The sequence below is a fragment of the Pongo abelii genome, chromosome 9, assembly GCF_028885655.2.
Source record: "Pongo abelii isolate AG06213 chromosome 9, NHGRI_mPonAbe1-v2.0_pri, whole genome shotgun sequence".
Classification (NCBI taxonomy): Eukaryota; Metazoa; Chordata; class Mammalia; order Primates; family Hominidae; genus Pongo; species Pongo abelii.
This window is the reverse complement of record NC_071994.2, coordinates 36,182,201-36,201,608: the sequence shown is the minus strand read 5'-3', so window position 1 is coordinate 36,201,608 and position 19,408 is coordinate 36,182,201. Positions and strand designations below refer to the sequence as shown.

General features: G+C 36.4%; 1 protein-coding gene across 13 annotated transcripts in view; it reads right to left on the bottom strand.

The window, feature by feature from the left end:
• Window positions 1-19,408, bottom strand: part of DCDC1 (doublecortin domain containing 1) — a 514,242-nt gene that overhangs the window by 190,579 nt on the left and 304,255 nt on the right. The window lies entirely within an intron of this gene.

The window sequence follows — 19,408 nt, the reverse complement described above, 5'->3', positions numbered from 1 at the left end:
AGCCTTAAGAAGCCCTAAGTAGGGAATCCAGACAAGTTCATTTGGACTTGGTGAAAACTCGCTGTGTTTAAATGGACTGCGAGACAATAAATGGCCATTGTTTTAAACTGCTATGTTTGTGGTACCTTGTTACACAGCAATGATAACCAATACAGGCAGTTATTGCTATAATACCATGTGGGGCTGATGTTTCAGGACAAATAATAAACTAATTATCTGGGCTTTCATGACATAGGGAGAGAGATGTTATACTTTTTGTTCAACCTTGGAATAATGAAATCTATGGTATACCAGTAAACCACAATAAGTATTTTACAAGACGTGTAGACATAATCATACAAAATCTTATGTCATATATACTTTATATATCTATTTGTAGTCTCATAAATATACTCATTGTATATGTGTGTAGACTAAAAAGGAGCATTCCAATCTCACCAACACACACATATGCACACACCTTTTCCTACATGTACTTCTTACAAATAAAACAGGAAAAAGACTCTCAAATTTAGGAATTTAATTTTTACTCTTCCTACTCAGAGAAATTTCTGCTTGTGCGACCCACTTCTTACATGTGACAGAGGGCAAAGTCTTTCCCTCTCCCTCAAGTTTACTGAATTCGACCCTACTTTTTCTTTTTCCTTTTTTTTTTTTTTTTTAACTCGCCTTAGACTTACTTATTTTGTTACTCTTACAGAGAAACAGACTTCCAATGTAGGCTTCTAAATAGCTTAGCAGAAAATTCCCTATTCGAAGTATGTTAAATACCTCCAACCTGCTGTTAGAACCAGGAATTCGTTTTGTAGCCACGTTGTAACTTACTTTTTAAAAAACATTAACACAATTGCTGTAGGTTTAGAGAAACACTTGCTCTCTAGTTCTAATGGTACCATTCTTTCAGAGGTTCAAGATAACTGTTCCTAGTTTTGTTTTTTTGTTTTTTTTCCCCAGTTTTAACAAAGGATTTTATTTTGTTCCCTAAAAAGTAAAATCTAGAAAATAGCAACCCACTGCAAGAAGAGTTCTATAATAAAACATTTTCAATCATTCTCTCTTCTCTTCACATGGTGTACTCTTTCATGTACACATCATCGGAAAACAGAACAAACTTTTCTTCTCAGGAGTATTGAACCCGCCTAGATAAACTCATAAGTGCAGTCAAGTAATTTCCTTTCCACAGAGCTCTCCAACTGCATGGAGTCTCTGTTCTCAGTGGTGGATATGTCCAATTGGGAAATGTTTTTCTTTTTTTAAACTTTTTATTCTGAAGTAATTATAGATTCATAGGCAGTTACATAGAGCAGTCCCAAACCCATTTTCCAAGCTTCTCCAGTGGTAATATCTTACACAAATATGGTACAATGTTAAGAAATTGACACTGGTACAATCCATTGCGCTTATTTAGATGTCACTAGTTATGCATGCACTCATATGTGTGTGTGTTTGCATGTGTGTGTAGCTCTACACAATTCCAGCACGTGTGTAACACATCACAATCAAGACACTCGACTGTTCAATCACAAGACTCCCTTTATTTATATCCACGTTGCTTGCCCCTGGAAACCACTAACCTGTTCTCCATCTCTATAATTATGTTATTTCATGAATGTTACATAAATGGAATCATAAAGTGTGTTTGCTTTTGAAATTGGCTTTTTCCATTCAGCATAATTTCATTGTGGTTCATACAAGTTGTTGTGTGTCTCAAGAGTTTATTCCTTCTTAATGCTGAATAGTATTCATGTTTAACCATTCATAGGAAAAGGCGTTCTGCTTGTTAATATGGAGTGCTACCCAATGTCCTCAGTCATATTCAGAGAGTACCTGCATCTTAGTAGCCATATATGATGTGTACCAAATAAACACTAAGGTATCTTTCTCTCAACTTATTTTGAAACACTGAAAATTTTTTATACTGTCAAATTTCCAGTGGTAGACATGGGTTCAATTATGCCAAAGTTAAATTCATTGAAAAAGAAAATTAAAAACTTTCAAAATTAAGAGTCCTGTTAATCTCAAAGAGTTCACTGGCCTCATTAAGAAAAAAAAAAAAAGCCATATGTGAAATTAAGGGTAGAAAAAGAGAAAAAAAAAATGTGATTGCTTCCAGGGAACTTATACCAGTCAGAAAATTATGACCTACCTTGTGATGAGAGCTTTCTGCTTGATATATGAGCTCACTTAAATAGAAATTAAAACAAATCCTAGGTTTCTGGTAAGATATGACACAAATAAAAAGATCCACTCTCAAACTGGCAGAACTGGATGGCAATTTTCACAATAAAAACTTTACACGTTTATGCATTATTGTTAGGGGAGCCATCATTTTATAAATAAGAAATCAGACTCTTTCACCTTCACGAAATGTCCTTCTCTTTCCTTTCAAACAAAACAAATCCCAACTATCCTCCTTTTGGTTCCAGACCCTTCTCTTCCACAATGTCTTCCAAACATACAGCCATCCATTCTTTCTCACACTCATGGCATTTGTGAGGTGGCATATCCTCATGTACTGCTGTGTGGAAATTCCATTTGAGTCTTATTATTTAACTTCTACCCTGTGTTCCAAGTTTCTATCTGTTGTTCATTGTCATCTTTTTTATAAAAGCAAAAAAAAAATTGGAAACCTCTTAAAGTCCTATAACATTACATTAATTATACAAATTAAGGTTCACACTGAAGGATGATAATGTAGTCATATACTTAATGTAAGGAAAACATGTTCACAGAAAATCTTAATATCTGTTATTGTGTTGTCATTGTTGAACACACAAAAAATCAGCATGTCCTCAGTTTTGTAAATGTAACTACAACAGCCAGATATTTATAAAGAGGGAGAGAGAAAAAATAATAATCAAGATTGTATATTTTTTTTCTGTTCATTAGTTTTTTAAGGGTTAGTGATAAACATGCATAAAGAGAAACAATAAAAGTCATTAAAGTTTTTAACCTTATCTCTTCAACTACATTTCAACTTTCTCAAGAGTAGACTACCACTTTTATTTATATCCTCCAACTTGGCAATAGAGGTGATTTAATATACTCAATTTCTTTTGTTCACAGAGGCTAAAAACACATTATTATAATGTTACTATAGTTTGTCACTACTAAGTTATTTCATTGTGCATATTCATATTTAGATTGCAAAATTCCTTGAGGATGGAGGGATTTTTTTTAACTTAAAGACCACTCTAATACTATATAGTACAATTCTGTACATCCTATGATAACTCAAAAATTACTTTTTGAATAACATTTAAAATTTAGCAGTGCACAACTTATTTAAAGGCAGGAATTCAGATTCTTTAAAGGGATTTTAGATTCTTTAAAGACAGGAATTTGTTGCATTTTATAATATTTTGCACTTTATACTAATACTAACAATAGCACATTATTATTGTCATACAAGCTGCCATTTACTGAACATTTACTGTACCAAGAACTGGGCTCAACTTTAATATTCATAATCTCATTTAAATGTCACAATAATCACTATCCCTCTTTTGTATTTGAGGAAATCAAGTAATATTAAATATCTTACCCCAAATCATACAGTGAGTACTTAGGAGAGCTAGGACTGGAAGCCACACTAATCTGACTGTAGTTTAGAGATGCCAGTTAGTAAGTTATGCCATCTCTTCTTATAAGCACTCAATGAGCATTTATCAAATGAATGGATGAATACAAAAATGAGAAATTAATGCATATTAGCTATTACTATGAATTGACTTTCAAGTATTAGTAAATCATAGAATAAGAGAGAACACAACGAAAAAAGTTTAGCAATGGGAGTTAAAGATTTAAATCCTGATACGAAATTCACCAAATTAAAATCTAGAAAATGCATCTTGCATTGTTTCTGGGCATCTGAATATTGGCATATTGTTCTGTCTGCTCAGTTGATCCCCTTGCCTCTAATTCACAGAAAGCCCCAATTAGAGACTCCTGGTCAAAAAAGAATGGACTCATGACAAACATACAGATAGTTAAAAGGACTGTCGGCCGGGCGCGGTGGCTCACGCCTGTAATCCCAGCACTTGGGGAGGCCAAGGCGGGTAGACCACGAGGTCAGGAGATCGAGACCATCCCGGCTAACATGGTGAAACCCTGTCTCTACTAAAAATATAAAAAAAAATTAGCCAGACATGGTGGCAGGCGCCTGTAGTCCCAGGTACTCGGGAGGCTGAGGCAGGAGAATGACCGGGAGGCGGAGCCTGCAGTCAGCCGAGATCGCGCCACTGCACTCCAGCCTGGGCGAAAGAGCAAGACTCCGTCTCAAAAAAAAAAGGACTGTTAATTAGTTGTATTAAAATAGATACACTGATGGGCAATTAAAATGGCTATATATGCTATAACAATTATTTTTAACTTATTTGAAATCAAACTTCTTTATTGTTTAGAAATATTTAAAGAGGTCATTCATTATAAGAGACTAATATTTGGTATTTCTGTTTTAAAAATGTAAAAGTAATTCTGAGACATGGCCTATGTCATAGTTTGGTTAATTCTGTATTCCAGTTTTAAAACAATAAAAAATATAAACGGATGACTTTTGTTTGTGCAAAGAAAATAAAATGCTGTCAGAAAGTACAAATTCAGGTCTCTTATTTGATCAGGTTAGTTATATAAGCTTTATAAAATAAAAAGGAATAAAGACGGCAACTTGACAGGCCATGAAGTCAAACAAACCTCATGATCAATAAATTTGCCCAACCCAAGTCAGATTTTCACTGGTGATGGCACGGAAAGATTTTGTAACACTATGAACTCATGAAAATCATGAGCTTTTTGTATAGATTTTTATTTTCAAGTGTCCAACAAAGTTTCTGGCAGAAAGAAGGTACTTAATGAATATTCAGATACTGAACAAATGCATTCTAGACAAGAATTAAAGATGTTTGGGGGATTCAGGGGATCATGGTGGACGGGAGGCAAGACTAGATTGCAGCTCTGGACAGAGCAGCATGAGGAGGTTAACACTCTGAATTTTAGCTCTAGATCGACTGCATGAATAAACCAGCAATCCCAAGAGGACCCGCAGTCCCTCTGAAGGAAGTGGACTGCTCCTGCAGGGCCTAAGAGACACCCCAAATACTGTGAGTGCCTCAACTGCAGAAGTGGGAAAGGGAGACTCTCCTCTCCCAAACACACACCTTCAGTGGAGAAGCTGAAGGTCTGTTTGCGGGAGAAGTTTCCAACTTTACTTGGAGCTGAGTCAAGTTAGAGAGCCGAGTGAAATACAGGGGTACAGGAAGCAGCAGAAAGGCCCTGGGAGCTTGCTGGCTCCCCAAGCAGCCATTCCTGCCTGGCACCACAGGGATCCACTGGGAGGGTGGCCAGCGGAGCAAGGGGTAGAACTCCACAGGGAGAAGGAAATCTCTAGCTGAACTTTGTAAAAATTTGAACAGGGCAAGAAGCCTCCTGGCCAGAACTCCAGGGAGGGTGAGAATCTGGCTTGCAGGCTTCACAGGTAGGGGAAGAACTAAAGCCCTTTTCTCTCACAGCTGGGAGGCGGATAGCCTCAGGCAAATTTTCAAGTCCATCTCGCCCTCACCTGCAAACGGACTCAGGGCTGTTGGGGGTGGGCACAGTGGGAGTGGGATGGGCCCTTCAGTTTGCATGGGAGCTGGGTGAGGTCTATGACTGCCCGCTTTCCTCCACTTCCCTGACAACCTGCATGACTCAGCAGAGTCAGCCATAATCCTCCTAGGCACACAACTGCAGTTACCTGGGAATCTCACCTTCATCCCCTACAGCAGCTGCAGCAAGACCTGCCCAAGGACAGTCTGAGCTCAGACACGCCTACCCCTGCCCCCACCTGATGGTCCTTCCCTATCTACCCTGATAGTGGAAGACAAAGGACATTTAATCTTGGAAGTTCTAGGGTCCCACCCATCACCAGTCGCTCTCCACACTACTACAGCTGATGCTTCCTGGAAAGCACCGTGTCCTGGCAGGAGGCCAACCAGCACAAAAATAGAGCGTTAAACCACCAAAGCTAAGAACCCTCACAGAGTCCACTGCACCTGCTGCCACCTCCGCCAGAACAGGTGCTGGTATCCTCGGCTGAGAGACCCATAGATGATTCACATCACAGAACTCTGTGCAGACAACCCCTAGTACCAGCCTGGAGACGGGAAGACTTACTGCTTCACTAGACCCAGAAGAGAGACAACAATAACTGCAGTTCAGCTCATAGGAAGCCACATCTATAGGAAAAGGGGGAGAGTCTACATCAAAGAATCTGAACAACAGCCTTCAGCCCTAGACCTTCCCTCTGGCAGAGCCTATGCAAATGAGAAGGAACCAGAAAACGAACTCTGATAATATGACAAAACAAGGCTCTTCAACACCCCCAAAACATCACACTAGTTCACCAGCAATGGATCCAAACCAGGAAGAAATCCCTGATTTACCTGAAAAAGAATTCAGAGGCTAGTTGTTAAGCTAATCAGGGAGGGACCAGAGAAAGGCATAGCCCAATCCAAGGAAATCCAAAAAATGATACACAAAGTGAAGGGAGAAATATTCATGGAAATAGATAGCTTAAAAAAAATCAAATTCAGGAAACTCTGGACATACTTTTAGAAATGTGAAATGCTCTGGAAAGTCTCAGCAATAGAATTGAACAAGTAAAAGAAGGAAATTCAGAGCTCAAAGACAAGGTCTTCAAATTAACAATCCAACAAAGACAAAGAAAAAAGAATAAGAAAATATGAACAAAGCTTCCAAGAAGTCTGGGATTATGTTAAACAACCAAACCTAAGAATCATTGGTGTACCTGAGGAAGAAGAGAATTATAAAAGCCTGGAAAACATATTTGGGGGAATAATCAAGGAAAACTTCCCCAGCCTTGTGAGATACCTAGACAGCTAAATACAAGAAGCACAAAGAACACCTGGGAAATACACGGATCTTCGCCCAGGCACACTGTCATCAGGTTATCCAAAGTTAAGATGAAGGAAAGAATCTTAAGAGCTGTGAGGCAGAAGCACCAGGTAACCTATAAAGGAAAACCTATCAAATTAACAGGAGATTTCTCAGCAGAAACCCTACAAGCTAGAAGGGATTGGGGACCTATCTTCAGCCTCCTCAAACAAAACAGTTATTAGCCAAGAATTTTGTATCCAGCAAAACTAAGCATCATATATGAAGAAAAGATAGTCGTTTTCAGACAAACAAATGCTGAGAGAATTCGCCATTACAAACCACCACTAAAAGAACTGCTAAAAGGAGCTCTAAATCTTGAAACAAATCCTGGAAACACATCAAAACAGAACATCTTTAAAGCATAAATCACACAGGACCTATGAAACAGAAATACAAGTTAAAAAGCAAAAACAAAAAACAAACAAACAAAAAAACAAATTACACAGGCAACAATGAGCATGATGAAAGCAATGGTACATCACATTTCAATACTAACATTGAATGTAAATGGCTGAAATGCTCCACTTAAAACATACAGAACCACAAAATGGATAAGAACTCACCACCCTACTATCTGCTGCCTTCAAGAGACTCACCAACCACATAAGAACTCACATAAACATAAAGTAAAGGGGTGGAAAAAGGCATTTCATGCAAATGAACACCAAAAGTGAGCAGGGGTAGCTATTCTTATATCAGATAAAATAAACTTTAAAGCAACAGCAGTTATAAGAGACAAAGAGAGACATTATATAATGGTAAAAGGCCTTCTCCAACAGGAAAAATATCACAATCCTCAACATATATGCACCTAACACTGGAGCTCCCAAATTTATAAAACAATTAGTAAGAGTCCTAACAAATGAGACAGATTGCAACACAATAATAGCGGGGGACTTCAATACTCCACTGACAGCACTAGACAGGTTTTCAAGACAGAAAGTCAACAAAGAAACAATGGATTTAAACTATATCTTGGAACAAATAGACTTAACAGATATATACAGAACATTTCATCCTACAACTGTGGAATACACATTCCATTCAACAGTGCATGGAACTTTCGCCAAGATAGACCATATGATAGGCCATAAAATGAGCCTCAATAAATTTAAGAAAACTGAAATTACATCAAGCACTCTCGAAGACCACAGTGGAATAAAAATGGAAATCAACTCCATGCAAATACATGGAAATTAAATAACCTGTTCCCGAATGAGCATTGGGTCAAAAATGAAATCAAGATGGAAATTTAAACATTCTTTGAACTGAGTAACAATAGTGACACAACCTATTAAAACCTCTGGGATACAGCAAAGGCAGTGCTAAGAGGAAAGTTCATAGCCCTAAACACTGACATCAAAGAGTCTGAAAGAGCACAAAAAAACAATCTAAAGTCACACCTCAAGGAACTAGACAAACAAGAACAAACCAAACCCAACCCTGGCAGAAGAAAGGAAATAACCAAGATCAGAGCAGAACTGAATGAATCAGAAACAGAAAAAATTACGAAAGATAAATGAAACAAAAAGCTGGTTCTTTGAGAAGATAAATAAAATTGATAGACCATTAGTAAGATTAACGAAGAAAAGAGAGAGAATATCCAAATAACCTCACTAAGAAACAAAACAAGAGACATTACAACTGATACCACTGAAATACAAAAGATTGTCCAAGGCTACTATGAACACCTTTATGCACATAAACTGGAAAACCTACAAGAGATTTATAAATTCCTGGAAAAATACAACCCTCCTAGCTTAATCAGCAAGAATTAGATACCCTGAATAGACCAATAACAAGTAGTGACATTGAAATGGTAATTTAAAAATTACCAACCAAAAAAGTCCAGCACCAGACGGATTCACAGCAGAATTCTACCAGACATTCAAAGAAAAATTGGTACCAATCTTTTGACACTATTCCACAAAATGGAGAGAGAAGGAACTCTCCTTAATTCATTCTATGAAGCCAGCATCACCCTAATACCAAAACCAGGAAAGGACATTACCAAAAACGAAAACTACAGACCAATATCCTTGATGAACATAGATGCTAAAATCCTTAACAAAATACTACCTAAATGAATCCAACAACATATCAAAAAGATAATCCACTATGATCAAGTGGGTTTCATACCAGGGATGGTTTAACATACACAAGTCAATAAATGTGATACACCACATAAACAGAATTAAAAACAAAAATCACATGATCATCTCAATAGATGGAGAAAAAGCATTCAACAAAATCCAACATCCCTTTATGATTAAAACTCTCAGCAAAATTGGCATATAAGGGACATACCTTAATGCAATAAAAGCCATCTATGACAAACCCACAGCCAACATAATACTGAATGGGGAAAAGTTGAAAACATTCTATCTGAGAACTGGAACAAGACAAGGATGCCTACTCTCACCACTCCTCTTCAACATAGTATTGGAAGTCCTATCCAGAGCAATCAGACAAGAGAAATAAATAAAGGACATCCAAACCAGTAAAGAGGAAGTCAAACTGTCACTGTTTGCTGATGATATGATTGTTTTACCTTGAAAACCCTAAGGACTCCTCCAGAAATCTCCTAAGACTAATAAAAGAATTCAGCAAAGTTTCCAGATAGAAGATTAATGTACACAAATCAGTAGCTCTTCTACACACCAACAGTGACCAAGCAGAGAATCAAATCAAGAATTCAACCCCTTTTACAATAGCTGCAAAAAAGGAAAAAAACAAAACAAAACAAACAAAAAACAACTTAAGAATTTACCTAACCAAGAAGGCAAAAGACCTCTACAAGGAAAACTACAAAACACTGCTGTAATAAATCATAGATGACACAAACAAATGGAAACACATCCCATACTCATAGATGGGTAGAACTGATATTGTGAAAATGACCATACTGCCAAAAGCAATCTACAAATTCAATGCAATTCCTATCAAAATACCACCATCATTCTTCACAGAATTAGAAAAGACAATTCTAAAATTCATACGGAAACAAAAAAAGAGCCCGTATAGCCAAAGCAAGACTAAGCAAAAAGAACAAATCTGGAGGCATCATACTGACTTCAAACTATACTATAAGGCCATAGTCACCAAAACAGCATGGTACTGGTGTAAAAATAGGCACATAGACCAATGGAACAGAATAGAGAACCCAGAAATAAACCCAAATACTTACAGCCAACTGATCTTAGACAAAGCAAACAAAAACATGAAGTGGGGAAAGGACACCCTTTTCAGCAAATGGTGCTGGGATAAGTAGCTAGCCACATGTAGGAGAATGAAACTGGATCCTTATCTCTCATCTTATACAAAAATCAACTCAAAATGGATTAAGGACTTAAATCTCAGATGTGAAACTATAAAAATTATAGAAGATAACATTAGAAAAAAACCCTCTAGACATTGGCTTAGGCAAGGATTTCATGACCAAGAACCTAAAAGCAAATGCAACAAAAACAAAGATAAATAGTTGTGACTTAATTAAACTAAAGAGCTTTTGCACGGCAAAAGGAACAGTCAGAAGAGTAAACAGATAACCCACAGAGTGGGAGAAAATCTTTACAATCTATACATCTGACAAAAGATTAATATCCAGAATCTACAACGAACTCAAACACATCAGTAAGAAAAAAACAAACAATCCCACCAAAAAGTGGGCTAAGGACCTAAACAATTCTCAAAAGAAGATATACAAATGGCCAACAAACATATGAAAAAATGCTCCACACCACTAATGATCATGGAAATGCAAATCAAAACCACAATGCAATACCACCTTACTCCTGCAAGAATGGCCATAATAAAAAAATCAAAAAACACATGTTTGCATGGATGCGGTGGACAGGGAACACTTCTACACTGCTGGTGGGAATGTAAACTAGTACAATCACTATGTTTCCATAGTGTTTCCACTGTTTCACAGTGTGGAGATTCCTTAAGAACTGAAAGTAGAACTACCATTTGATCCAGCAATCGCACTACTGGGTTTCTTCCCAGAGGAAAAGAAGTCATTATACGAAAAAGATTCTTGCACACACGTGTTCACAGCAGCACAATTCGCAATTGCAGAATTGTGGAACCAACCTAAATGCCCATAAATTAACAAATGGATAAAGAAACTTTGGTATATTTATATGATGGAATACTACTCAGTCATAAAAAAGGAATGAATTAACAGCATTTGCAGTGACCTGGGTGAGATTGGAGACTATTATTCTAAGTGAAGTAACTCAGGAATGGAAAAACCAAACATCGTATGTTCTCACTGATATGTGGGAGCTAAGCTATGAGGATGCAAAGGCATAAGGATACAATGGACTTTGGGTACTTGGGGGGAAGGATGGGAGTGGGGCGAGGGACAAAATACTACAAATATGGTGCAGTGTACACTGCTCGCGTGATGGGTGCACCAAAATCTCACAGATCATCACTAAAGAACTTACTCAAGTAACCAAATACCACCTGCACCCTAATAAATTATGGAAATATTTTAAAAGAATTTAAAAATACATATAGAACTAAAACATGCCAGCATTTAGAGAGAAAGTGCATATCGGGAGATTAAGAGTTCCAAAGTTCTTGAATTGTTTGTGAAATGGTAAAAACACTAATTTATATTAGGCTTTAGTAAGTCAAGGCAACATGTATAATCTCCACAGCAGTCACTAAAAATAATAATAAAATAAAGTTAACTACCAAGATAATTGGGAGAAAGGAAATTAAATAACATAAAATAATAAATTTTAGAGGAGACCAAAAAAGAGAGAAAACAGGACACTGAATAAATGGAACATATAGATATCAAATAATAACATGTTAGATTTAAACTCCAAAATACCAGTAATTACATTATTGGAATAGATGGACTAAATATTTCAATTAAAAGACAGAGATTGTAATACTGCACTAAAAAATACTTTTTTGTACAAAACACTCCCTCTGCATTAAAGATAAAGTTTAAAAGTAAAAGGACACCAAAATATATCATGCAAACACTGACCAAAAAGCTGGGACCACTATATTTAATATGAGACAAAATAAACTTTAAAAAGGGAGAAATTATGTGAGAGTATTTTATAACAACATAAGGTTTAATTGACCAGAAAGATAAAACAATTCCAAAATTGTATGTACCTAATAATCTCAAATTATAGAAAAGAAAAATTCATAAAACTCAAAGGAGAAATAGAAAAATCCACAATTTAGTGGGGAATTTTAACCATACATCTTTCAGTAAATAATGTAACAAGCAGACAAAATATCAGTAAGTATATACAAGATCTGAAAACACATTTATCAAACTTAATCTAATTGAAATATACAGAACACTGCACACCCAAACTTCAGAATATGTATTTTCTCAAGTTCACATGTATCATTTATTAAAAATGTGTATATGGTAGATGGGCCATAAAGAAATCTCAACAAGTTTCAGGCTGGGCACGGTGGTGCATACCTGTAATTCCAGTACTTTGGGAGACCGAGGCAGGTGGATCACTTGAGGTCAGAAGTTCGAGACCAGCCTGGCCAACATGGTGAAACCCCGTCTCTACTAAAAATACAAAAATTAGCCAGGCATGGTGGCGCGTGCCTGTAATCCAGCTATTCATCAGGAGGCTGAGGCACAAGAATCTCCTGATCTTGGGAGGCAGAGGTTGCAGTGAACCGAGATGGCACCTCTGTACTCCAGCCAGGGCAATAGAGCAAGATTCTATCTCAAGACAGACAGACAGACAGACAGACAGAAAGAAAGAAAGAAAGGAAGGAAGGAAGGAAGGAAGGAAGGAGGAAGGAAGGAAGGAGGAAGGAAGGAAGGAAGGAAGGAAGGAAGGAAGGAAGGAAGGAAGGAAGGAAGGAAGGAAGGAAAGGAAAGGAAAGAAAGAAAGAGAAAAAGAAATCTCAACAAATATCAGAATTAAAATCATATCAAAAATGTTTTCCAACGACTCTGAAATTAATCTAGAAGTCAATAATACAAAGCTGAAATATTTCGTATATTTGGAAATTAAGAAATATCCTAAATAGTCCATGGATCAAACAATATAATACAATGGAAATGATAATGAAAATATAAAATAGTAAAATGAGTGCAATGAAGCTAAAGCCATGCTTCAAAGTAAATTTGTATCCTTAAATGTATACATCATGAGAAGAAAAGCTGAGAAAAAAATCAATGAAAATGGGCCATATAGAGGGTAAGATTTTAGGTAGATAAAAGGAAATAGGAGTGTTTGAGACAAGCAAACTAGCATGGGCCAAGTACAATCAGCTTGGGTCTATCAAGTACATGGAGATCCTGAGACTTAAGTATAGTGGGTCTGACAGTTAATGCTTAATTTCACTAACGGAATGAGTAAACTCTGAAGAATTATAAGTCCATGAGTGTAATATTCAAAGTAGTACTTCAAAAGCATATCACCAGGGAGGAGTGTTCAGGATGAACTACCTTCTCCCTACAGCGACACCCATCATGCTCTTTTATCGTAATGATTCGTTTAATATCTGTCTTCTCTGTTAGATTCTGTGGGGACAGTTATGTGTGGGGACAGCTCTGTGAGGCCAGAAAGTGTACCTGTCTTCCCCATACTGAATCCCCAGTGCCTAGGATACCATAAAATAGTGTTTAGAACATAGAACATGCTCAATAAATATGTATGCATTAAAAAAGGATAGAATATACAGATGACATTGACTCAGCCAGAAAGCCATTGGAATAGTTGGGCTCAGTTTTGGATTGACACACGAGTAAATCATAGGGCTGTAGTTGGCTGGCAGACAGGATGGTTTTGAAATGTACACGTGAATGCTCAGACTATTTGCTCTCTCCATTTTCTTAATTCCATTAATCATACCCCTTCATTCATTTCTTTGTTCATTCATTCAGCGACTTTGTATTGAGTACCTACCATGTACCGGGTATGTTCTGGCCCTGGAGGTACAGATGTAAAGAAAACACTTCCTGCTGAAGTGAGGCTTACATTCTAATTGGGCAATTCAGACAGTAAATATATAAGTATATGACAGGTAGCAATAAGTATCGTGAAGAAAAATAAAGCAGGGAAAGAGAATGACAGGGTATGAGCATGTATGCATTGTATCTCAGAAAAGGCCATGAAGCCAGGGTGACTAGAGCAGAGGAAGGGAGGGAAATGGTGATCAGAGATATAATGGGACTGGTAAAGTGGAACATTTAGCATAGACTTTGTTTTCACTCTAGAGAAAATAAGAAGCCATTGAAAGATATGGAACTGAGGATTCCCATGATCTGACTTATGAATATAAAAGGATCATTCTGGCCCTTAACTGGAGAATAAATTGTAGGAGGACAAGGGTTGAAAGAGATAGACAAGGTAGGAAGCTAATCTATAGATCATTTTGACAGCTTGCACTCTGGTCTCATCCAAGTCCACCTAAATGTAATTTATTATCTCTACCACCTGTCTCCTCTTTTTCCATCCATATTATCCAATCCAGAAATCATTATCTACTATTTTCACTATTATAATACTAGACACTCTAGTTTGGGGGCTGCAAGTTTGAAGAAGGTAAGAGTAGAGCATCGCATTCATGCCTTAAATAGTTCTATAGACGAAACTGAATAGAACAGAAAAATAAACAGTACATCGTTAAAATGGAAACTATGTGGCATAGTTGAAGGTTTGGGTACCTCACAGCAGCAAATAAAAACAAAAAATTATCATAAAATGCTTACTTGGAAATCTTTGAGAATTTCTGAATTAATGCACATTTATAGACATAAGCCTAATCTTTTAGAATGCTTGATTTTTGACTTTGTTTCAAAGAAACAGATGCAATTACATTATTTGTTCACTTTATTTTAATTCACAGAGAACATACGGGAATTAATTTTAAAAATATACCAAAACCTAAACAGGCAACAGTATCAGCCAATATCAGGATATTTGACTTTTCTAATCAAAAAACAAAATTATATCTTCACAATCTTGAAACATACAATAATTTCATGTTCTTAAATATAATGCCACACATCCAAATACAGTATAAAACAGCTAAAGGCAAATGCTTAAAGCTGAGTATCTTCAATAGCTAAGAAAAGTAATGTAATAAAGCCTGAGATTTTATTCCTAGAAAGTATAGTTGGATTTAATGACTATCAAAAGCAATTATTATATTAACATTTACCTCTATTGGTGATAGTTCTAGAAATAAGAAATGGAGCTGTAGCAATTTAAACAATTCACTTTTCTTAAAAAGACAGTCTGACTATTGTCAAAACTGACCTGTGAGTTCACTAGCTCTACAAAAATTGTGTTAATATTTACTCAACAGAAGGAGGAGAAAGTTCAAAGCAAATAAGAGTTACAAATTACCACCAACTATATGCAAAGCTACATAAATGATTTAATATAGCACTCTTATGCTACTGTATACTCAAGAAAATCAGAATGTAATTCAATTTTTAATATGTGGGTTTTTACAATTTATAATTATATAGACATGATCATTATTTGTCTGCTTAAAGAGTTTCTCATTGCTATTGATTTGCCTTTCTTTGAAAAGCAGGAGACTATAATAGTTCCTTTAGCTGGTACATCTCAAATCTGTTACTAAGAGAAAAGAACCTTGAATAAAGAAAAAAGCATGTCACTTCTTTCAAGCTTCATTTCTCCTATTTTATCAGGGGAAAAAAGGGCCTTATAAAAATTGACCAATGCAGTAGAGTTTGAATTTATATTCTCCTAAAATGGTAAACATAATAAATTGAGAACCAAACGCTCAATTTTATTTCATGCCAATTGTAGCTAGACATAATTATAGTAGAAGGACTGACTTTACAGCAATTGTAAAAATGTAAATAAGGCTTTAAAACTCGCTCAGGAATTATATTTTATAAATGAAGCTTTCATTTTAATGTAAACAATTATCTTAGGGCATGATATGCATTATTCAAAATGTTCTGCCTTTGTTACCATTGAATTGGTAGTTATACTTCAGAAAACCAAGTGACAGAAACACCTGTTTCTTATCAAATCATATCTCCTAGTGATTACAATAATTTTATGTACAAGATAGACTTTAAAATGTAAATACTGCAATATTTTAAAGTTTATATTTTTAGATAAAAGTTTATTTTAAAAGTATCAGTGGAAAATGTGAAACAAAATGTAACATGACAATTATCAATTTTAGTCCAAATATTCTTAATAGCAAAGTATCAAGTGTCTACATTTAAAATGCTCTTCATAACTTGTATTGATTTTTGTCCTAAAGCAAACATTTAATTATTAAAATTTGGAAAATAACTAAATATTTTAAAATGTGACAAAAACTTTCAATAATTTTTTATATTTTGTTCAAATCACCCGCCCATTTGGTTAGTTATTTGTCTATATAAAATTAGGATAATACTAAATGTAGTTTTGTAAGTTTGCTTTTTTATTAGTTCCAAAGCTCATGAGATATTAAAGCACATTTTAATTGAAAAAAAATCAAATGGCTTTTAAATCTATGTTTTCTTTTAAAAGAATGAAGTCCATGCCAAGTTGAGTCATGAAGAGAAATGTCAGTGCGATCCCTGGCAGCTGCTCACTTCCCTGGGAAGGAAGGGCTGGTTAGGAGTACAGTAGCTAGCAAACCCCTCAGCACTCCACAAAGTCACTAGTGGGAAAAGAACAAAGGCCTTTCCAATGCAACTAACACAGATGTGCCCAAAGGCAAACTGTCAGAAACAGTTAAGATGACAGCTACTCACAGTTCATTATTTCCTTCTCACAGGTCACTGGGTGACAAGCTGGGTCAGCATGCTTTGTTGGCTGTCCCAGTCCTCCTCCACCCCCTATTCCATTTAAAAAAGGGTAAAGGACTCCTTTGGATAAACTAATGTAAACAAACACATTCCAGACACTTAATGCCAGAATATGGCATTTACTTCACTTTGGACCAAACTTAGAATTCAATGTACACACAACTTATTTTACTGAAACAAGGAGAGAAGCACACTTCTATGCCTACTTTTCAGTGATTATTTTAGATTGTGTGTGTGTGTGTGTGCACGTGTGTGTGTGTTTTAAGAGGTAAAGAAACTGAAATTACGTCTACTGTAGTAAATTGTGGAGGCAGAGGGGGAAGAATGTAGATAAATCCCTGCCTTAAGAAAAAAAAGAAGAAGAAGGCACCTGGAGCCTATCACGTATGCAGCCTATCACATAAACCCTGAGGAATGCTCACTAAGAAAAGGCCTCTGGAAGATTTCTTACGAAATCAAATCCCAAAAAGATGTACTAGTCAATTCCTGTTGACTAAAAAAGCATAGATCTAAGTAAAACCCCTATTAAAAATTCTTTTCTATCTCTACTTGTTTTCGGAACATTTTCACAACTAACACTTGAATGCTTACTACTTTCCTGGAAACTTAAAGACATCTCACTTAATTCTAACAACCTCAGATAGGTCTTCTGGTATGGCAGCTGACATTAACTGCCCTGTCTTTTTTGGCCTCACTTTTTCTAATACTATATTCCTTTCTTCCAAAGTGCAGTCATCAGATTGCATTGCCTCAGGGAAGAAGTAACAACAGAATGCAAAAGCCAAATCCCTAAGCTGGCCAGCGCCCTATACCCTTAGAGAAAATATTTTTAAGCATGGGAACGGTGAAATAGGCAAAGCAGGTGAGTTATCATGAGGGCCAGGTACAGCATGGGGCAAATACACAAACCCCATATATGTTTCAGGAATCTGAGAGCAGAAGTAAACTGTGCCTCTTTCTTGAGTAAAGCCCAGGATAAGGATGAAAACCCAGGATAATAAGGTCCCAAGATAATGACAAGCACCAGCGTTCCCTCAAAAATGGCTGAGTAGAAATGGCTGCCAAATAAGTCTAGAGAGGCCAGAAACAGCCTCATAGAGCGGTATTACAAGTTCTCAAGTGTCCCAGTGTTTCTTGAGTTCCTATTTTAGATGAAAACATCAGACAAGGACTTTCCCCAAGGGAATTACATTCTAGTGATGTGAGAATAGTGGAGAGGGGCTTGACTATCTGGCTGCTCAGCCTGTGGTCCTGTTGTAGATGGGGCATCAGGGAGTTGAGAATCTTGTATGTGATTAAAAAATAACTAGCAGGAAAAAGAATACCTGGAACTTAAGTTTCCGTACCGTTCTGACACCCCATATTATGATACAGCAAGGTACTAAATTTGTTACTTTGTGTTCTATCTTCAAAACAACAAGTACAAAAGACTTGAGGCTTAAATAATAAATTAAATAAATAATAAATTGGAGAGTCACTTTTGCTATCTATCAGAAAAAACGTTCCCCTCCTGTAAAAATTCCAGGTGGAATATGTAATTCAGTAATATAAAATAGCTTTTTTTCTTTTTTTTAAATTGTATTATTATTATACTTTAAGTTTTAGGGTACATGTGCACAATGTGCAGGTTTGTTACATATGTATACATGTGCCATGTTGGTGTGCTGCACCCATTAACTCGTCATTTAGCATTAGGTATATCGCTTAATGCTATCCCTCCTCCCTCCCCCCACCCCACAACAGTCCCCGGAGTATAATGTTCCCCTTCCTGTGTCCATGTGTTCTCATCGTTCCAACCCCATCAAAAAGTGGGTGAAGGATATGAACAGACACTTCTCAAAAGAAGACATTTATGCAGCCAAAAAACACATGAAAAAATGCTCACCATCACTGGCCATCAGAGAAATACAAATAAAAACCACAATGAGATACCATCTCACACCAGTTAGAATGGCAATCATTAAAAAGTCAGGAAACAACAGGTGCTGGAGAGGATGTGGAGAAACAGGAACACTCTTACACTGTTGGTGGGACTGTAAACTAGTTCAACCCTTGTGGAAGTCAGTGTGGTGATTCCTCAGGGATCTAGAACTAGAAATACCATTTGACCCAGCCATCCCATTACTGGGTATATACCCAAAGGATTATAAATCACGCTGCTATAAAGACACATGCACACGTATGTTTACTGAGGCACTATTCACAATAGCAAAGACTTGGAACCAACCCAAATGTCCAACAACGATGGACTGGATTAAGAAAATGTGGCACATATACACCATGGAATAAAATAGCTTTTAATTGAAAAAAGTTTTTTGTCTCTTTTCATGCAAGTGACATTTCTATCTACAGTCCATGTATTTAAATTTAGGAAGGCTGGGTGTGGTGGCTCATGCTGATAATCCCATCACTTTGGGAGAGCGAAGTGGGAGGATTGCTTGAGGCCAGGAGTTCAAGACCAGCCTGGGCAATATAGCTAGACCCCATTTTTACAATAAATAAATTAATTAATTAAATGAAATAAATTTAGGAATTTCCTTAAACATTAGTGAATATGATAAGAATTATATTTCTCCTTTAAGAGTAGTTCAGTCAACAGTAATTTCAAACAGTTTTAGATTAAAATTGCAATTTATAAAGTCAGTTTATGATTTACAACATCAGCCCCAACAAAAT